Source organism: Mustela nigripes, chromosome 4, assembly GCF_022355385.1.
Source record: "Mustela nigripes isolate SB6536 chromosome 4, MUSNIG.SB6536, whole genome shotgun sequence".
Lineage (NCBI taxonomy): Eukaryota > Metazoa > Chordata > Mammalia > Carnivora > Mustelidae > Mustela > Mustela nigripes.
The window spans coordinates 181,139,395-181,162,327 of record NC_081560.1 but is presented as its reverse complement, the minus strand read 5'-3'; positions in this window follow the sequence as shown (position 1 = coordinate 181,162,327).

Below are 22,933 nucleotides of genomic sequence, written 5' to 3'. Positions count from 1 at the left end.
TGTGAGCCATGGGACATTGGAGGCTGTTCCCTGACACTACTTTTACATCAAAGATCGTTTTCACAAGACAAAGCACTCAATATCTTTTATCAAACTAATGACCACTGACAAGTTATGGTATATTTTTGCAGCTGTGAAGAGCTATTTGGCCTGAAAATTCAGGATTTATAGAGTGCTGATCCAATAAACACACATTATGAAAAACAGTATCTAGGCAGCTAATGTGTCCTAAGGTTTCAGGAACAGTTGGTCTAACCTGACTAGTCAACGAGGAGTAACTGATTTACTTTTCGGGGGTACATTAACCCAATTTGGACAGCATGGAAAATAATGAAAAATAATTCTCCGGTACATTAAACAGTCTCCCAGATCTACTAAAGTGCACTATTCACATTTAGGATATTATATTGCCTCGTTTTGTCATTGCAATATGCTAGTCAGATTTTTTTTAATGACATTGTAGAGTGGAAGACATTTTTAAAGGGAAAGATTAAAAAAAAAAATTTCTCCAAAGGAGACTTACAACTCTTCCTATTGCTTTAAATCTGGCTTCTCCCTCTCCTAGCCTCTGCAACTGAACTCCCCAAGGATAGTCCCTGAAACCTCCCAAAGTTCAATCCAGAAACCCACTTTCTACCATTACCCTCCTGAGCCTTTCAGCAGTATTTGGAAAAATTTACACACACACACACACACACACACACACACACACACACACATATGCTTCAGGAAATTTTCTCCTCTACCTTTCCTGCTGGCTGGTTTCCTACCTGTTTGCACTATTTCTCTCCTTCACATGATTAATTCAATTGCCCTGCCCTGCTTTCTAAAGGAAGGCATTTCCACCTTAGGTCTGACCACAGACCTCATCATTCTCTCTCTGGACTCTCCCAGTTCACTACCTAGTTCACTCCCACTGCCTCAGCTCTTGCTTAAAAACCCAGGAATAGCTGTTCCCAAAGTTTCCTCAGCCCTTAAACTTGATCCATCCAAGCCCACCTCATTTCCTTCCCTCCAAACAGCACCTCTGCGCTTCCGGATTTCTGCCCCACCTCCTCCCAGACACTCGGACACAAAACCTGGGTCCGCCCAACTTGGCCTCCCCTTTGAGACTCCCCCACCAGCACACCTTTCATGGCTGAGCACCCTTTCTATTCCCACTGCCCTTGCCCTGGTTCAGGCTTTTGTGATGCCTGGTCTACTTTTCTTAACGGGTCTTCTCGTCATTCTCTCTAAGCCATCTCTGAATGACTATACATACGACTGGAAGGCCAACCAAAGGGCTAAGCCAGGACAACCACCTGTTGTGCACCAGGTTATTCAGGGCTGCAAAACACCCTTTCAATGCCTTCCTTGAACGTCCATTGCCTACTGAATAAACTCTCCCTCCTCTTCCCCAGGACTTAAGAACCCTCAAAATAAAGACACAATTCTACCTTCCCAGTCTTATCTCACAATGATTTCTCCACTTAAGAAAATTTGTACTTGAATATATTATATGATGAACTGGTCAGTCTCTGTCTACTTTTCCCTTAACGTGCCTCCCTGGGCTTTCCCATACACATGCCATCCTCCATCTGGGCTGGTACCACTGCCACCACCAGCACTACTTCTTGAAACTCCACAAACTTCATGGCTCAACTCCAAGTGCCCTCATGTGGGAAGCTGTCCCCGATCCTCCATTATGACATGAGTGCTGTTTCCCTTAGGCCTCATATACCATCACTTTCTTTGGAATGTAGTGTTTTGTTTCCTCATGTTTCAGCCCATCCTGGGCATTAACCTCCTTGAGGAGAGAAATATTCGGTGAGCATTATTCCATTGATGTAGAGCTCATTTAGGGAGAGGTTCTCTGGAGTCATCCCAATTAATGTTTATTCTTGGACCAAAACTTCCTCTAAAAGTATCCAAGATGGAGACCAACCTGTCAAAGGCTATGCAAGCCATGGTCTAATGTGGAGTGGAAGTAACATCTAATTCATAGCATTGTTTGATTTGTCCCCATCAGAAACTTGTGATATACTCTGTTCTTTGTCAACACAGAGGGTGGTTATCTCTATCTCTTAATTCTGAGAGTTGGGCTCTCCTCTTAATATTTTTTAAAAGCCTGTTTTACTTGACCATGTTAGTCAGGCTTTTGGTTTTTTTTTTTTTTTCCTGTTTTAAGCAGAATTTCTCATTTATAAGCCACCTTTTCCTTTCCCTTTTCCTACATTTATGATGTTCTTTGTTACTTCATGAATATATAATACATGTGTGCAAAAGAGATTAAGAAACAGAAAAATATGAAAGAAAAGAATGCATAGTAACTCTTCCAGAAGTTACAGATTTTTAGAAATTATGACATAAGTTTCCTTCTCGATAAGAAACACCTAGTTTTACAGATAAAGGAGAAAAAATATTGATAAGAAATTTATTATGAGAATAAAAAAGGGGCACCTGGGAGGCTCAGTCATAAAGCATCTGCCTTCAGCTCAGGTCATGATCTCAGGGTCCTGGGATCAAGCCCCACACCCCGTTCCCTGCTCATCAGGAAGCCTGCTTCTCCCTCTCCCACTCCCCCTGCTTGTGTTCCCTCTCTCTCTGTCGAATAAATAAAATCTTTAAAGAGAGAGAGAGATTAAAAGAAGAATAACAAAGACTTCATCTAAATTTTGGTCAACTGGTCAATTTCAGTCACGGTTACACCTCTTCATTCATCTCTCCTACTCTCCTACTCATGTTCCTAAGCTCAAAAACAGGGTTAGAGTTCTAAGAACTGTTCTACTTATGCTAAGCCCCTAAATCTCTGGCTTTTTTTCTCTTACGACCCAGTGTTCACAAGTCCTACCAAGCAATGGAGCTACTCATTTTTAGAGTCTTTGAAATACCAATATGCACTGTGAATCTCCAGGGGATGGAAAGCGTGTGCATCATTGTCTCAGACTTGTCGAATTCATCTTCGAGAGCATTGGAGGGGCCAGCGCTTTATATACATACCTTGGGAAATCCTGTCACCATCTTTGCAATGTCTACATTGAGGGTACCATCCAGTACTCTGAGAGTACCTTCCAGAGTAGATCTATTGGTGCTCTTCAATGCTGGACATACCCAGAGGATTGAACAGTGGTGCAAACACAATACCCCCAGTTTCTTCAGAAGGGAGAATAGAAAAAGGAGAAAGAGCTTCTATGTTAAGGAGCAAGTTTTACCCAAGGAGGAGGTATTTAACTTGTAGAAGGGTGGATAAGCAAGAACGGACAAGAGCAGTGGGAGACAGAGGATAAACAGAAAGAACAAACGGACAGGGAAAAGAAAAGGAAGACGCAGAGAAAGCAATTAAGAAGTTGAGACCCCCCCCCCGCCACGTCTAGCCCTAAAAGACCCTAGACTCTGTAGGAAAAACACTCTGACAGCTAAATTGTTCCTCAGACCTAGAATGCTGTGCAAATTCCACGTGCTTCCCCTGCACTTCCTCATTTGACTCCCAGGAAGGAGAGTCACCATACTCCCAAAGCCCAAGAACCCCTGGCCTTCCATCCTCAAAGCCCAGAATTCCATCTGGTCTCCTAAGTGAAATTCCTCCCCAACCACCAGCTCATAAGGACAAAAAGCAAAGGTCCTAGAGAAGGACGAGGAAGGTTATCCAGGGAAGAGCCTTGTGCCAGCTTCTCCTCCCAGAATTTCCTGGATCTGTATGTTTAGGGTTTATTTCCTGCACCATTACTTAGTACAGTGTTTTTTTCTAGGGTCTCAACCTCAGAGTCCATTTCAGATCACCCTGACGTATACAGACATACACACAGATACATGGGGACACACACACACAGTTGCACAGACATACACGTACACACAAATACACATCAACATACACACAGGCGCACATACACACACACACACACACACTCCTCCCCTTCCTCATTCCTTGGTAATTCCAAGGGCTCATATCCCTAAGGAAATTAGGGTCAAGAGAAGCCAACCAAGGTTAAGATAAAAATTCTGAAAAGGAGTATCTGCCTACTTTGGATAAAGCTGAAATAAAGACCAAAAATAATAACCAATTGACTTAAACTTATAAATTTTGTCCAGTATCAGGATTAAACACACACACACACATGCTCAATTACACACCACTGCTACCATTCTCATATCCCAGAATGGAAACAACACTCATTTTGAGACACATGGTTTAGAAAAGCTCATTGGTAGGTCTTCGTCAACAGCAAGGTCAACGCTGATATGGAGAGGGGAACCCAAGAAAGAGCTAATTCAGCTTTCCCTGGTGGGCAGGTCTAGTAGACCCTAGAACCCATGAAAAGGAACCATGAAGAAATACAGGGTTGGCAGACTGAGCACAGATGTCCCCACTTTTTCTCTGTAGTTCTTTCTTATTCTCTCTTGTGCTATAATCCCTTCATCATCCTAAACCTTCAGTGAGAGTCTGTTAACTCAGCCCAAGGCAGCTGTACCCTATTCCCACATCAAGAGGATAATAAGTGACCTGGGCCACAAGCCCCTGGTTGGCATGCCAGGGAGAGGCCCAGCAGCAAGCAATGTAAGGGAAAGATTGCCTGAGATGAAGTGGCACCTGTAGGACTCAGGAAAATGCTAGCCTTGTCCCAGCCATCCCGACACCCCATTTCCTACAGCACAGTATGGGCACAGGTAGTCCCCCAGCTCTGCTGGGCCTCAGCTCTCTGAGTGCCAAGAGTCCAAAAAGTCATAGGAAGAAACACATCTGTAGCACCTGTTCATCTGCTCCGCATTTTCTGATCAAATCAGGGTAACAACCTCCCTCAGGACCACACAACTAAAACAGAATCAAAAACATTCTGTTGGCACAGTAGAATTACCTCCTGCCGACATGAGCTTATAAAAAAATCACTGTAAGTCCTGGAGACCTAATGTATAGCATGGTGACTATAGTTAATAATAATGTATCATATACTTGAAAGTTGCTAAGAAGGTAGATCTTATCATACACACCAAAAAATAGAAGATGACTAGATGAAGAGATGGATATGTTCACTGGCTTGATTGTGATGATCATTCCACAAGGTACAAATACATCAAAACATCACATTGTACCCTTTAAATACATACAATTTTGACTTATCAATCATACCTCAATAAATCTGGGAGGAAAATCACTGTGGCTCTGAGCTATCAAAATCCTCATTCCCCATCTCTACCTCCTTGGGCTCCCACCCACTGGCCAGATTATTGTACCTACCAGCAAGGCTGCCTGTGAGGTCATCCAAATTTCAGGGGAATGACTGAGTTGGTCATGCCCCCTGGCTACGCCTCAAAGCCAAAGCTACTTCAAGGTCACTCCGATTCCAGCAGACCCATGATTCCAAACTCTTTTCCCAAAACCGAAGGAAGGAAGATAGGATGCGATAGGGGTGGAGAGAAAGAAGGAAGAAGAGAGAGAGGGCGGAGAAGGAAGGGACGAAAAGAATGAATGGATGAACCAAGGGAGGGAGAGGAGGAAAGAGGAGAGGACATTTATAGAGCCTGACTCTTTCTGCAGGAGAGACTCCCTCTGCCTACCTGGAATACCCAACTCTCTCTTTTATTTGTAATGAATCCTCCTCAGCCTTTAAGACCCAGCTCAAACATAACTATCTCTGAAGACTTCCCTGACTTCTCAGACAGTTCGGACCACCCCAAGAACCACAAACTCTTCTATTCTCATTCTAATTAGACACTTTCTATCTAGACCTCACCTAAAAGTCAGAGGACTGGCTGGAAAACCCCTACAGTGTTTCCAACTCTCAAATCCTGTGGACCTCTGAATCATAAGCCTAAGTCCTGAGCATCCACTCTGCATCGTGATGCCCCCAGTCCCAACATTTCTATTATCCCCTGAGCTCATGACAAGTTGGGGACCTGGACTCTCAGGTGAGGCTGTAGGGGGCTCTAGAGGTGCAGACATTTCCCTCCTCGCTGAGACACCACCCTGGGAAACCAAGGCAAGGTGGGGCAGTCAGGTTTGGGCAGAGCCCCAGTCCAGGCTGAGGTGACTCCAGAGAAAATGGCATGAGTGGCTGAAGTTAGGAGCCAGAGGCAGAACTTAGGTTTTGTTTTTAACTGAGGAGCCACCATGGGCAGAACAACAGGCGAGGGGGCGTCTGGAGCCATGGCAACAATCCCTCCCAGACCCATTATCACCCCTGGCCACTTTTCTCCCTTCCCATCAACCAACCGCCTCTTACAGCCATTCACGTGTTACCTCCGTCTGGATCATCTCTTTTGGTCACCACCTTTCTGGTTCCCCAAATCAGAGAGCATTAACAGCTAGTCAGCAAAGAACACGATTATTTTCCTGTCTCCGTGGAGACTCAACTGATTTTCTGGAACAGCCCTAGACTTTATGAATCAGTTCTGTGGGTGACAGGGGTGAGTGTATTTTGCCACAATTCCCAGTCTGTGTTTCCTCTCGGGCAATAGCAGATGAGAGTTTGGGGCTGCTTTTCCACTTATTATTATTCATGTGTTATTTTCTAGGATCCTTCAGAGAGCCCCAAACCCTGGGAGGACAGGTGACAGCTCCCTTCTGCAGAAGAGAAAGTAAAGCTCAGAGGGGTTGAGGGATAGACCCAAGGTCACACAACCAAGTTTCCTAACTTCTGGCCTAATACATGTCCCACCACCACACACCATCTGATAAGACTGGCTTCTTAAGAGCCAGCTTTAGGCACAGATATAAATAAATATGCCAGCTCTCCAGGAAAAAAAAAAAAAAAAAAAACCCACCTTAGGCGAAACTGAACTTCCCTAGATGCGATCCCATTAGAGAAGCAAGCAACAGCTGACAGGAGAAGCTAAGTCAGTAAGGTGAGAAGATGGAAAAGCCCAGAAGGAGCTGTCACAAGGCGGGTATGGACCCTACCCTCCCTTTGTCTTTCCTCAGCAAACCCTCGTGGCTCTGAGGTAGCCAGCCCTGTGCAAACCTGCTGCTTTGTCCTCACTGCTGAGGACACAGGTTTCCAACAACCTTCCAATCTTGCTGTTACTCCTCCAAATGTTGGTGCGGAGCTCAGAATGTCAGCCAAAAATGGTTTTTTTTAAAGTATGTGTTGAAAATAGTTTCCTGGGCAAGCATCTATTTCAGGTAACCCCCGGAACATCACTATAAAAGAACTCCAGTTAACAAAATACTTGTCTCTCCAGACGCTCAGCCATGTTTCCAGAAGCCAAGTTGTTAGCTAGTTACGAAACCACTGGCTTGTGAAGAATAGACCCAGCCTGTCCTCAGAAGGGACCAGAAGTGACCTCCATGGTCCAGGTGGGTAGTCTTCACCCTGACCACACAGAGGATCTAGGGAGTAGCTGTAGAATCCCAATGTTCAGGCCCCGCCCTGACCAATGAACGCAGAATCTGCAGATGAAGGAGAGCAGCTTCGTCCAGAAGCACTCAGCAATATGTCCTAACGTGCGCCCAGCGTTGAGGACCCTGAGTCTATGCAAACTAGTGGACTTAAAATTCATCTGATTTCAGTTCTCCAAGGAAAACTCCAGAGCCCAGGAAAATCAATCTTAAAGCAAACTAAACATGTAAAGTCATATACATTCCTGGACATCTGTCACAAACCTAAAACCATATGAGGTGTACGATGGACATTGAGTGGATGTTGAGGCCTCTCTAGGCTAGGAGCCCAGCCCTGCCCTGGCCCCCTCTGCTGTACCCACTGCAGCTGGAGCCAGGCTTGCCCAGCGACAAGGGAGAGGCCCCCAAGCAGAACCCTACCCCATTGGGTGTCGCACAGGATACATGGGAGTGTCTCCAAGTCCACTGTTCACCTGCCCCATTCCCTCACCCCAGGAAGGTGCCTTCTTCAGCCCTGGTCCAGCCAGAGCCCCCAACATGTTGGTAAGTAAGAACATACTGTGTCATTTAGGGAGGAGTCTGAGGAAGACCATGACCATGAACTTTGGTTGAGCCAAACAGTCACTGTTGAAGCTGTTTGAACACTGGCCTGCCCAACACCAGAGCTAGGGGTCCCAACATCTAGGACCCCTAGGCTTGTGGGGCTTGGTGGGGGGACATCTAGGGTAAATGGCAGGACACCACCACTGAAGGCATATGTCACCTGCTCTTCCCACAACCTGGTCTCCAACCATGCCATGTGTGGTTCACGTTCCTGACTGCCACTGGTTCCTGAAGGGCCTGGCTGTCTGCCCTTGGCCTCAGCCAACTGCCAGGAGCAGAGCAAGAGACCCCTACTATGCCTGAAGGAGACATAAATCCGGTTACCCCCACAAAACAAAACATGCCTCACCACAGAGCTCATGTGACCTAACTCATTAAAAAAAAAATAAAGGCACTACCTCTGACGTCAAGAAGGTTAAAAACTAATTTGGGGAGAATAGCAAATACCACAATAATGTTCAAATAAAGGAGTCTCAAAAGTAAAACTTCAAAAACAGAAAAAAGTAACTCTTGGGGAAAATTCAAGTTATCACAAGAATAAATAAATAAAATTCTCCTCTGCAACTCAGTGGTTCTATTCCTGGGTTTATGATACTCTAGAGTGTTGCAAATCACGTAGAAGGGGCTCATGCTTCCTAGCCAGCAACCCCCACGTAACTTTAGTTCATGAAGGTTTAAAAGGGTCAATCGCATGAGGCACCTTTTGGAGAAGGCTCAGGAAATGACAGAACAAGACATAGTCACGACATCAACCAACCACAATGACATCGGCCCCTAAATACTGGACATCTGCTTTCTTTGATGACAAGGGGTCTCTTCTGCCATGGGACCCAGGCCACCAAAAGCCAAGCACCTGGGAAAGAAACCCTTCAGCAATGGTTACTTTGGGATCATGAAAGTAAATTTGTTAGAGTTGCCAAAGGAAGGGATTAAGCGTATTGAGATGGAAGCATCCATCGTGTTCAGGAAAGCGGTCACTCAGAACCTGCCACTTCTCGCTCATATTGAGAAAAGCAAGTGTCTCTGGCCCTTTTGCTTCTTAGGTTTAGTTGTACACCTAAGAGCCTCTTAGTTAAAGAAAGAATCACAGACTTGAAACCAACGTTCCGATTTCTGCAATGTGTGAGAGGATTTTCTTCCAAATGCCTTGCTGCGTCTGGCCCATGGGCGTCTGGAAACCAATCAGGAGGCCGTCCTGAGCCAGAATGATAAGAGCAATGACCTTTTCCATCTCCCAAGGTCTGTGCCTGAGTGCCTTTCAGAAACACTGGCTTCAAGTTTACATCTCGAGGCTCCTCAAAATACAAACCTCATTTCTCTGCCCACAGGACCGCACTCCAATTCCAAAAGCCAATTAATCAAGCACAGAATTGCAAATTACTTTAGATTTTTCTCCTCTTAATTCATTTTCTGTGATCTTATGGAGAGAATGTGGAAATCAAGGAAAATGTCTGTGAAAATCATAACTGCATTACATGGAAACAAAGAGATTCAAGGAATGTCTGTCTTAATATAACAAACCTTTGCTTGAAAACATGCAAACACACACATGGGCTTGTGGGCACATGCACACCTGCGCGCACACACACACACACAATTTGAATGTCTTGGCCGCAGGTGGAATAGAAACCAGGTTGTATGAAAGTCAACTACTTTTTATTCCCAGTGACTCTGCACACATACTTCCATTGCGTTACGAAGGACAAGAACTTGGCTCACGATTTCATGCTTATCTAGCTGCTTTTGTCTTGGAATTCAAAAGCGATTTAATTACATTAATTAGGCTTCACAGCAGTGCTGAAATACTTTCTGAATTTTCTGAAGCCAGAACAGAAGAAAGTTATACCCCAAGACCATTCTTGGGGGTCCCTTAAGCAAAATGCTTACATCTAAAAAATTAAACTAAGAGAAATATTTTCAATGGATCACATAGCCCAGAACAACTGCAAAGACATAAAAGGAGAGAAGCAAAGGAAAAGGACCAAGACAAAAGTTGCCCTTGGAAGTCATATCGCAAGATATGAGGCATGTTTGATGATATTGCTTACTTTTTTGTAATATTCTTTAAAATAGTTATCTAAATTCCTGGATGGTACTTTACAGGTTCCTTTGAGGCTGACAGTAGGGTTTCTGCTTATGAATCCAGTACGCAACCAGAGCCACATCCACTTTTATGTTTGAAGCATAAAAGTATTTTAGTATCTACTCTGAACGCATTACCACGTTTGTAATGGAGAGGAATACTCCTGGACTCAAAGACTTCCAGAGCGAATACAATCCCATCCTATTAGCTTAAAAAAATCACAAAGAGGCTTGGAGTCTTACGCCTTGGCTCTCAGATATGGACAAGAACCACAGCAAGAATGACTGCTGAGAAAATTAACTCATGGGGTGTCTTTTTGTTGTCATGGAAAGTTCTTTTTTCCTCCTGGTAACATGACCCACTAACTGTTGGTTTCAAGCAAATTTAATTGCAACATCTTTAACCAAGTGATATGTAGCTTTGCTTCCCAGAATGTAATTGTAAACTCGAAAGGGGCCCTCAAATGCCCACTGGTAGCTACTGGGTAGAGAGCCGTTCAGAGCCTTCAGCTCTGTTCTGCCTGCCAGCAGGCTCTCAACAGTTCATCTGCTCCTCCTTGCTCAGATCTAAGTTGGCCGTTTTATCTATGTGCATCGCACATGGCACTTGCCAGGGAAACACAAGGGGAAAAAACTTTCATCCTCTCTAACTGGAAGCTGGCCCACTTAGAATATTGCTTCCTGATCCTTCCAATAAGCTAAAACCCCAGAGGCACTAAACAATTAAAAGAAGAGACCAGAGGCATTCGCTTGGAACCTGTACATCGTGTCTAAAATATAATTATCCTTTTTCATGGTCTCCACGTTGCTAACGTTGCCCAACTAGAAATGGAAACTGCCACATGACTTCATCTGCAGGATTCTTATCTTTATGCAACTAGAAGAGAGTTGTTAAAATTAAGTTTTTATTCTGTTTTGTTCCTCCCCTCAAAGAAGTTCAAAGTTTTCAGTCACGAAGGGATTTGAGGTTCACACTGAATTCCTCTGGGTGAGGAGATACGGGAGATATGACTAGGCACTCACATATCCTTTACAGAGATTGGCAGGTGGGACTGAATTAGGTTGCTTGGTCTGCATGGCCCCCCACAGGGCTCAGTTCTGTTCAGCATCATCAGGCAAGAAACTTATAATGGCAAGTTCAGTCTATTTCCAAAATATTGTCCCCCGAGGTCTAAATACTGGCCAGGCAGCCCCACCACCGCATCTACCAAGCAATGACCTGGTTGAACACCGCATCCCACCTCCCCACCATACCTTCCTTTTAGGAAACCGGGGCTGTGCTTACTGGATAGGTATGTAGTCAGCAGATACCAGTTGAATTGGACATGCCTGCCTATCCCCTAAATTTGCAGAGGAACACCAATGATCAAGCAAGGACAGCGCCCAATAATTGTGTTACCATGTGTACTTTACAGATGGTCTCTCATTTTCTCTTCCCATCAACCCTACGGGGGTGATACTATTGTTATCCCTGTTTCACAGATGACTAAAATGAAGTTCAAAGAGGTTAAATAAGTTGCTCATGGTGCCACAGCAAGTATGTCAAAGCAGAATTGGGATTCAAACCCAGGCCTCTTTGACTCCAAAGCCCAATGTTTGGCTTCTGCTCTATCTTTTATGGTTCTTGAGGGGCCACTGGTGTCCCTCAACTGTCCCTACTGCCCCTTTACTGGTTTCATTGCCTTCACATCTGCCCAGAGTCCTTGCACACCTTCTTAGGCTTTCCTGGAAGTAACTGAGGTTCTCCCCAACCACAACCCAGATTTCATGGAGCAAGAAGGCTATTACATGTCCCAGCTTCACCACCCAAGTTCCAGAATGCTTCATCCTGTCTGCCTGGAAGAGAACGGTCCCACCAGTTCATCGAAGACTCTAGATATTTCGTCATAATGTTACCCCACTGCGTCCCTCACAACATCTTGAAAAGGACACAGGTTTATCCCTATTTTACTAGAAACTGAGGATCAAAGTGTGAAGTGACTCCCACAGGTCACACTGCTTATTTAATGGTGATTTCTAGAATCGACCTCAGGAGTTGCACTGTTTTTCCAATTATTCTTTGGCTCGCAGTCAGTCTCCAATAAATAATTGTTGATTAACTCACAGTGACGCCATACTCTCCACCACAATTGTTTCCATTTGTATTAATTTCTGACTTAGAAGATAATTAAAATTCTCAAAAAATAATGTGCTCAGCTGTGATAACAAGAACCCCCCAAACTCCAATGACTTAACGCAAAGAGGTTAAGTTCTCATCCACACCAAGTCCACTGTGAGTACAGATGACTCCCCAAGGAAACTGCCCACCAGGTGGTGGTGCAGCGTTGACCTCCACATTAACCCATCCTTGCACAGATGCCCATCAGGGAGAGAAGTGGGTGGACAGCAAGCATCAGCAATGAACGCGTCCACCCAAAGTAACACACACAGTATCTTCGCCCATGGTCTGTTGGCCATGGCAAGTCACACAGTCATGCCCATCTTCAAGAAGACAGAGAGATACAATCTTCCTGTTTGTCCAGAAGTGAAGAACCCTGGATGTCAAGAAAGCAAGCATTACTACAGCCAGTACAAAAATAGAGACTGGAGAGGCAACATGATTTGAGAGGCAGTGGTCATGCAGCTAACAAGTGGCCAAGACAGAACCTAAACCTAAGTTTACTTATCTCAAAAATCCAGGTCCTTAACTAACACGTAATTCTCAAAAGACTAGTATCCACTTTATATACCAAGTTATTCTTCATGAATAATAGGCACGTATTGCTTATTGGCTGGCAGCTCTGCTGACCTCGGCTGACCTTGACTGACCTTGCTCACCTGTCTAGAGTCTGCCCCTCTGACAGCTGATCAACACTGCCCTTGGCTGGGAGAATTTCGATGACTTGACTCTGCTCCACTTGCCTCTCATCCTTCAGCAGGCCAGCTCAGGCCTTTTTCATTGCAACAGTAGAGTTCCAAGAAAAAGTGGGCCCAAAGTAGTACATGTGTCTGAGCCCAGAGCTGGGAAGTAGGAAGGGGGTGAGGAAAGCACTGTAATATTGCACAGCAAAGGAGTGAAGAATTAGTCTAGATATATGCAAACTTTTTCTATAAAAAGAAATATAGGGTGCCTGGGTGGCTCAGTGGGTTAAAGCCTCTGCCTTCGGCTCGGGTCATGATCCCAGGGTCCTGGGATGGAGCCCCGAATCAGGCTCTCTGCCCAGCAGGGAGCCTGCTTCCTCCTTTCTCTCTACCTGTCTCTCTGCCTACTTGTGACCTCTGTCAAATAAATAAATAAAATCTTAAAATATATATATATATATATATATAGTAAATACATTTTATCTCTTGGGCCATACTGCCTCTGCCCCAACCCTGTGGCTGTGGAATGAAAGCTACCATAAATAATAAGTAAACTGTTAAGTGTGGCTGTGTTACAATAAACTTTATTTAGAAAAGCAGACAGTGGGCCAGATTTGCGCTGAGGGTCATTCTTTGCGAACCCCCAAATTAGAGGCCTTCCTATAATCTTCCGCAAAGGGTTCTAGTCCCAGGTAGGACCTGTCTGCCTGTACAGTCTCAACATCACTTGTTTTTCTCACTCGACCTTCCTTTTTTTCATTTACAAAGTGAAGGGGTTGGACTAATTCTTTCAAACTATAAAATTCTTACATTCACAGAATGTATATTACCAAGTAAACCAAAAAGTAGGTTCCGGAGTCTAGTTGAAGAGATTATTCTCAACCAGTTAATAGAATATTTATTGTATTTGCCCTTAGGATTACAGCTCACCTACACAAGTTAAAATTCTGTTTTTCTTGAACAAGAGCTGCCATGTAAAAGATATTGATCAATCGTAATATCACCTTAGCTCCATCAAAGTTAAATAGATTTTTCCACCCATCCAAGCCGGAAGTCAGCCAGTTATATGGCATGAAAAACAAACTGACACTTTTAATGATGAATGGGTAGCAAAGCTTTATTGATAACAAGAATAAAAAATGAAATGCTAGGGAGTCAACACTGGGTGATGTCAGGGAAGGATAAAAAGAAACATGCAATTAACTGATCCAGAAGGATAAGCTACAGCGAGGGACACTATAAAACAGGAAGTAGGCATCCTCGGGGAACACACCATTCAACTGAAAGTTATTCCATTTATCATCGCCCCCTTTTTGACACCTAAATAGCATGTAATTCACTATGCCACCATATCACAGGAGGAGATTTTTGTTTTTCTCCCTCCATTAATCTTCCCTGCCAGGCTGTTGCTGGAATTACAAATAAGAATATTTATGTTAATCACTACTGCAAAGAGAAAATCCATGTGAAATGGTCTGCCCTGTCCATAAAGCCAAAGCAACACACAGAGGTGTGCAGACATCTGATTTTCTGAAGTTTTGTGTCAGTGGTTCTCCATTAGCAGGAATGGATTTTGCTCCCAAGGACATCTGGCAACATTTGGAGATATTTTGATCATCTCCACTAGGGAATTGCTATGGGCATCCAGTGAGTATAGGCCAGAGATGATGCCAAATGTCCCGCAGTGCACAGGATTGCCACTCACAGCACAAAATTATCTGGTCTGATGTATCAACAGCGTCGAGGTGGAGAAATCTGCTTTTTTGTAGAAAAAAAAGTATCGGCTGATATTGACAGCAATGTTTCAATCACTGGGAACTCCAAATCATGACCAGACATCACATGAAAGCAGCATGCATTTTTTTTAAGATTTTTATTTATTTACTTGACAGAGATCACAAGTAGGCGGAGAGGCAGGCAGAGAGAGAGAAGAGGAAGCAGGCTCCCTGCTGAGCAGAGAGCCCGACGTGGGGCTCGATCCCAGGACCCTGGGATCACAACCCGAGCCGAAGGCAGAGGCTTTAACCCACTGAGCCACCCAGGCGCCCCCAGCAGCATGCATTTTAGACCATGCCAGGCAACTCTATTGTGTAGACTAGCAACATCTCAAGCCAGGTACATGGTGTCAAAAGATTCTGCAGAAGTACTAGAGAAAAGGACAGTTCCGAAAGGCAGGCCACAAATTCCAAAACCGTCCTAGAAACGATAAGTGGTTCAAAATACTGAAAAATACACTGGCATTAATATGTACTTTTAAATATAATAAACCCCTTTATTACTATATATAACAAAATGTAGTTTTATTATAATACAATATCTATTTTATGTAATATAGTAAGTATTTTTTTCTAATTTAGGGGTTTTTAAACCTATAATATCAAAAAGCATTGTGGACATTTTCTAACCAAAGGACATCATCTTCATCTCATTCGAATTACACCCTGATAATCACATGCAACATCAGTTTTTACTGTAACTTTTGGTGTATTTCCAAGAGGATATAATTTATCAGTGGGTCAAAGAGCTGGAAAATTAATATCTGTTTACCTAAACAGATCACATCTGTTAGCAAACTTGTCCAAATAATTTGGCATCGTTGCTTACAATATATGTCTGTGGAGACCATTTATCATTTAGATTATTTCTAGAACCCACAGGCTTCTGTTCCATGCACTGTACAGAAACACGTATATGCCCACACACATTAGGATGCTCCGGCCCCCGTGGTTTCAAAGCGAAGGGAGCACAGAGCACCCCTGCAACTTTCTCTTAGTTCTGTTTGCCATTGCACTGTCCTTCTGTCCTGCCAGCATTCGGTGTCACACCTCCTCTCCACTCCAACTCCACTCCAACTCATTCCTAAAACCAGCCCAGCTGGGAGATCTCCAGCAAAAGCAGGCGAGTGTTTAGGGTTACATTTCAGGGCCTGGGAAAAGTCCCTGTGTAGATATGCCAGCCTTTCATTTACTGCAAAAGAGCTCTCTACCTTCCTTTCAGTGGCTTCTCCAAGTAAAAGCTTGTGTCCTAGCAGGGAAGAGCGTAAACTGAGGAGTCAGGTCCACCCAGGTCCAAAACCCACCTTGATCAATTTCTGGCTGTGACCTTGGGCAGGAGCATATTCCTTATCCTCAGCCCCTTACATCTAAAGTGGAAACAAAATTGCCCACCTCCTTGAGACTATTGTGGGGATGAGATGGGATTATCCTTATAAAGTATATGCAGCACACATCCCTTCATAAATTTCAGGTTACTAGATAGTTGGAGTTGACCAGCTACTCCACCAAGTCCATGCCACGCATGTCCACACCCTAAGTCCAAAAGCACCCACTTGGAGCTGACCCTGTGCAGGGAGCCAAGAACGGCATACATGAGAAAGACGCATTCTCCCCTCAATTCATTCAGTTTCACCAAAGAAACACACCTGACATGGGTGACAGAGCAGGAGAACAAGGCAGGGGTGTGACATTGAATGCCACTGAGCAATGCTGCTGGAGATCTGAGCCTCGGGAGATCAGCTGGAAATTTCGGGGAGCTTAACATATTGGGAGCACCAGCAGCTGGCCCAGAACAAGTACACAAGGAATGCTGGCCATTTTTCTTATCTCTGTCCAGCCCCGCAATGGATGATGGGGTGGCTGCTGCCACCTGGTCCCCAACCCCTACCTCCAACTGAAGAACAAAGGCTCCTGCAAGAAACCATTGACTTCCCAGTTATCCACTGCCTTGAAGTCTTTTTCCTTATCCCGTGGTTCCCTTGCTCCCCCTCTTTCGTGGCCATTGGCTCAGTTTGGGAGCTACTTATTATTTGCTGAACAGGCAAACATACCCCTTTCCTTGCTAAATTTCACAATTTTACAAGTGCTGGTGACAGTGATCACAAATACTATAAACCATCTCCATGGTTTCTTTAAATCCATTCAGATTGTTTCTGGATTATGTGTCATCTAGCAAGATACATTGGTTTGGGGCTATTTTATCCTTTCACTCGTTTTTTTACTTTTTTTTTTTTTTTTTAATAAAAACCTTACCACTAAAGAAATGAAGCTCCTGGGGCACCTGGGTGGCTCAGTGGATTAAAGCCTCTGCCTTCTGCTGGGGTCATGATCCCAAGGTCCTGCTCTCTGCTCAGCGGGGAGCCTGCTTCCTCCTCTCTCTCTGCCTGTCTCTCTGCCTACTTGTGACCTCTGTCTGTCAAATAAATAAATAAAATCTTTAAAAAATAAAAGAAGAAGAAGAAAGAAATGAAGCTCCTTAGGTATTAGGGCTCCCTTATTAAATTCAGAAAATGGCAACAGTCGTCCAAGTGGTTCAGATTGCACCGACAAAGCTCCTGTGGTCATTTGTCCCATCATCAACATCACGCATCAGCAAGAAGTCAGTGCAAGGTCAGCCAGTGACCCCTCTTTGGCCTGGGCATTCCAGAGAAGGACTATAGGAGCTGCAAATAAACATTAAGATGGTCTGTTCAAGGCCATATCTAACATCGAGGAAATGGTATGAAGAGAAGAAATGACCTCACTTGGTAGCAGCCATGGCGCCCTTCCATGGGGGGATGGACAGACCAACTCCCTGTGGCGTATCCAGAATGATGGCATGTCAGCACGAAAAAGAAATGTCCAATCAAGCCCAGAAAAGACACAGAGGAAACTAAGTGCATATAACTAAGTGGGGGAAAAAGCCAGTCTGAAGGGGCTATATGCTGTATGATTCCAAGTCTGTGACATTCTGGAAAATCCCAAACTATGGAGACAGTGAAAAGATCAGGGGTTGCTAGGATTAGAGGTGGGGGGAGGGATGAATGAGCACAGAGGATTTGTAGGGCAGGGAAAATACTCTGTATGATACTAGAATAAGGGACACATGTCATTATACATTTGTCCAAACCCACGGAGTGTACAGCACCAGGGGTGAGCCCTAATGCCAACTTGTATGACGATGACATGTCAGTATTTCACAGCATACCTACACTCGGGGGGGGGGGGGTGTTGGTATGGGGAAGGCTGGGAAGATTTGGGGGCAGGGGGTGTATAGAAACGCTCTATAACTTCTGCTCAATTTTGCTGTGAATCCAAAACTGCTCTAAAAGGTAAAGTCTAAAAAAAAAAAATACCCACTATACAGGGAGCCCAGGGTGGCTTAGTGGGTTAAGCATCTGCCTTTGGCTCAGGTCATGATTCCAGGGTCCTAGGATCAAGCCCCATATTGGGCTCCCTACTCAGCCTGCTTCTCCCACTCCCTCTGCCTTCTGCTCCCCTTGCTTGTGCCCACGCTCTCTTTCTCTCTCTCTCTCTATCAAATAAATAAAGTCTTAAAAAAAAAAAAGACTACATTTTACACTACTATATATATCACTCATTGCTGATGAAACAAAGCTACCCATTGCTCCCTAGGAAAATAAATCAACCCTCTTCCTCCTGTAGCTTCCATATCTATAGACTTTTTCCCAGAAAAGGAAACTAATCCCTACTTGGCTCTCCTGTCTGCTCTTTGGATTGAAGTTTCTTTGGCTCAAGTCATGATCCCAGGGTCCTGGGATTCAGCCCTGTGTGGGGCTCCCTGCTCTGCAGGGAGTCTCCTTCTCCCTCTCCCACTCCTTCTGCTGTGTTCCCTCCGTCGCTGTGTCTCTCTCTGTCAAATAAATAAATAAAATCTTTAAAAAAAAAAAAAAAAACTCCATTTGGCAAGAGTTTGCATCTTCCTTCTGACATCCCTGGGACATGGGATGCTGGTAAGCTCAAGTTAAGAAGGGCTTTTCAAGTCCTAGACCCAGACTCACCAAGACCTGCCCCATCCCACGCCCCCCCAACACCCCAGCTATTACTCTGTGCACAGATTTGACATGGTTTTCTTTCTAGCAAGCACACAATCCCTTCCTGGCACTTGACAAGAGGGTGGGGACTAGAACCCATTCCCTGCACTAACCTGTTTGCCATCCCTCCAGATTTCCCATCCCCCTTTTTCTCCCTCCCCTCAGCCCCTCAGCCCCTCCTGCTTCCAGAGCCAGCCTCCAAGGGGCCCACGCCATCATCAGCTGCTGCCACCTCCGCCTTGGCTGCCATCCCTCGGGGCCCCACACAGCGCCCACTGACCACATCTGTCCCCGCCGCACCCTGGCCAAACCCAACCCACCACCCCCGCCGGCAGAAGCTCTGTCTTCCCCAGAACTCACCTGGAGACCCAGGAGAGACAGCCCAGGGGGTGTTAGCGCCCTGCAGGACAGACTTGGACCAACAAAGCCAAGGACAGGAAGCTGGCAAGCTTCTCACCCTCCCTCCCTACTCCAGATGGTCCCGGGAGGCAGTGAGCCTACACTCCCCCCCACCCCGCCATGTCCTGCGGTGTCTTCACCTGGTATTTCCTGCGTGGCTACCCACCCACCCCACTTATCTTGTTCTCCTTGGGATTTCACCACTCCCCACCGTACTATGCCTCAACTTACAAAAATAAAATTGTGGAGGATCCTGAGCGTTATGGAACACGGACTCGCCCAGGGAACTGGGGCTAGCGCAGAGCAACCCGCATCCTGCACAGCACTAATTAAGAATGCTTCTACAGCGGCTCCGCCTTGGGGGGCCGCCACCAGCAGGCACTGTGCTGCTCTGCCGAGCCTGGAAGCAAGTACTTTGTCATTAACCTGATGTATAATTTATGTGGGCAAAAAACGTGTCTCCTCTCTTTCCCAAACAGCCAAGCGCCATCACGGAGCCCCAGCTGCCTGCTCCTGCCGCTCCGCAGAGAAATGCCATCCCCATAATGGTCTCACTTTTGTTTTGACCTGGAGCCTGTTTTACAGTATTGCCCCTAAGCTGGATGAGCTCTCCAGCCCTCCTGCCAACAGCGAGGGGAGGGGCTGGAAGCGGAGCCTGAGACAAGGGCTATTATTTCTGCTCTCAGCCTGGTGCATTTCAGCTAGCCCGAGGGCATCCACAAGCCACCCACCCCCCTTTGCTTTGCCAATGGAGAAACATGGAGGCACACAGAAACGAGGTGTCTATACCCTCTGGCACTTGGCGACTGAGGCCCCAGGACCACTCTTGCACTCCCAGGCTCACAACTTCTTCCTCCCTTGAGCATTACTTGTGCTGCTGGTGTCTTGGACTGACCTCAGATGTAAGCCCCCAGAGTGTCTCTCACCATCCCAGGTCTGCTGCAAGACCACACTGGAGGAGGCATGATGAGGAGCTTGTTCTCCGCTGGGTACTCCGCTGGGCATGGACTCAGGTCCCTGCAGTGACCCAAGGACAGGTCTGGCCACCCACCCCCCTCTGCAGAGCAGGTAGCTGCTCTCCCTCCCCAGCTCAGCTTTCCTTATCTTTGCCTCCCTGTACGCCACTCTCCTGGCCTCCCGTTGGAAACAGGAGAAAGGATTCTGTGGATCTGCTGGTCATCTTCCGACAAGGAAGGCCCCACTGGCAAGTTCCCAAGCCAGGTCACTTGAAAGGCCACCACTGGCCTACACACTGTTCTTTTTTCCTTCTTCTATCTCCAAACAACTTTCCTACTTCCTGCCGCCACCGTAGGCAACCGCATTAAAGGGCTTACTATGCTGCTTTGTGTGCGGGTTCACAGAGTGACTGTCGTGATTGTGTGTGCATTTTCATGAAAGTACATTACATGCATGCTGGATCTCTCTTCCCTAAATCCCAGTTGTTATCTTTCAAGGTCAAGGCTCACCCCCTTTATGAATGTGATGAAAATATCAATATTCTTACCAGAAAAACACATGAAGGGAAATCAAAAATTGTGCCTGTGACTTTAGGGTGTTCATCCATGCTAAAAGCCTTCTGTGGGGTCCCCGAGGGTCAGGACTCAGGTTGGACCCTCGTCAGAGATACTGGTCTTTGGCCAGGGCTTGAAGCCCTACTCTGATCGGTAGTACCCAGTAAAACAGGGTCACAGGGCACACAGCAGAAATCTGCAGAGGATTCACAAAGAGGGCGTGGCCATGCCAGCCTCTGTGAATCCAATGGACTTCCTTCAGTCTGTTCCTCAGAGGAATGTGTCTAATAATATCTACGTGTATCCTATTCCAGAATGCCCTCTTAGCTCCCTTAATTCGTACCTATCACTTCCTCCAAAATTCAGAGCATCTCCCCAGAGAGACCTCTTCCTTATCTTTACCATGTGTCTTCTCCTTACTTGTCTTGCACATCCATTTTGAATTTGTTGTCATGCTGCTTAGAGCTCTGAAGAATGTGCTTAAGTTGCGGTTTGCCCTACCATCAGGATACAAACCTGCTGCAGAGAGGAGCCTCTCTGTTACACACGTGGGAAGAGGCAGAGAACGTTACTCCTCCGAATTCCAAGGCAACAGCAGGGTAAGAGCTGATTCTCCTGAGAAAGATGAGGAGAGATGAGCCTCATTTTCAGGGGACAATGGTAAGTGAGAAGATCTTCCATTAAGACCTTGTGATATATCAAACCACCACAGAACTGAAGGACTTAAAACCTTATCTATCTATCTATCTACTGGTGTTCCCTCTCACAGTTCTGGGCATTTGCTGGGTTTAGTAAGGCTGCTCTCAGTCAAGTCTCCTAGACCGTTGTGACCAGATGTTGGCTGCGGCTGGAGTCAGAAGGTTCGACTGGGACACATGTTCAAGAGAGCTCCTTCAATCACACAGCTGGTGACTGGCCAAGTGGGCACCACTCTCTCCACTCAGCTGTCCTGCACATCTTCAGGGCACTGTGGTCTGAGGGGGTAGGTGGTGTTCTAGTTTCCTAAGGCCTCCATAATAAATTACCCCAAACTGGACAACAGAAGTTCACTCCCTCAGAGGTCAGGAGGCCAGCAGTGTTCCTTCTGGAGGCTCTCAGAAGACTTCCTTGCCTCTCCCTAGCTTCTGAAGACTGCCAGCAACCCTGCACACCCAACATACAGCGGCACCACTCAGTCTCTGCTACTGTCTTTACACGGTTTTCCGCCGTGGGTCTCTCCGTGTCCCCTCTCCTTCTAAGAATACCCATTAGATTTAAGGTGAGCCCTAACTAAATCCAGAATGATGTCATCTCACTGTCTTTAAATAATTACATCTGCAAAGACCCTGTTTTCAAGTAAGTTCTGGGTTGACATGAATTTTTGAAGAACACTACTTAACCCTCTACAACGGGCTTCCCTCAGAACAAGATTTCCAAGAAACCAAGATAGAAGCTGTTTTGTCCAACCTAGCCTCAAAAGCAGTCAGCAACATTTGTATTGACTATAAGTAATAGGGTCAGCTCAGATTCAAGAAGAAGGGGCCACACAAAGGCATGAATACCAGAAGCATGGTCCCCTGGGGCCATCTTTGGAGACCAACATCCATGAGAAGGACCAAGTAAAGGGGGAAATGAAGAAGAGGAACTCAACATTGAGGAAGAGAGATTCTTAGCACTGCCAGAGTAGGAAACCTTGAGACAAGGGGAAAAAATGCACACACTGGACTTGCAGGGAAGGTTTGGGGGGCACAGAGAGAAGGACAGAGGGGGTTTTCAGGAGTCACCATCTGGTATAGAGAAAGATTATGGGTAAAAGAGATATCTCAGAAGGATTTTGCAGAAGTTTTATTCCACATAAAGACTGTCCTCTCCCAAGATATTTGCAAACGACATACCAGATAAAGGGCTAGTATCTAAAATCTATAAAGAACTTATCAAACTCAAGACCCAAAGAACAAATAATCCAATCAAGAAATGGGCAGAGGACATGAACAGACATATCTGCAAAGAAGACATCCAGATGGCCAACAGACACATGAAAAAGTGCTCTACATCACTCGGCATCAGGGAAATACAAATCAAAACCACAATGAGATACCACCTCACAACAGTCAGAAAGACTAAAATTAACAAGTCAAGTAATGGCAGATGCTGGTGAGGATACAGAAAAAGGGGAACCCTCCTACACTGTTGGTGGGAATGCAAACTGGTGCAACCACTCTGGAAAACAGCATGGAGGTTCCTCAAAAAGTTGAAAATAGAGCTACCGTAAGACCCAACAATCACACTACTGGGTATTTACCTTAAAGATAAAAACGTAGTGATCCGAAGGGGCATGTGCACCCCAATGTTTATAGCAGCAATGTCCACAATAGCCAAACTATGGAAAGAACTTAG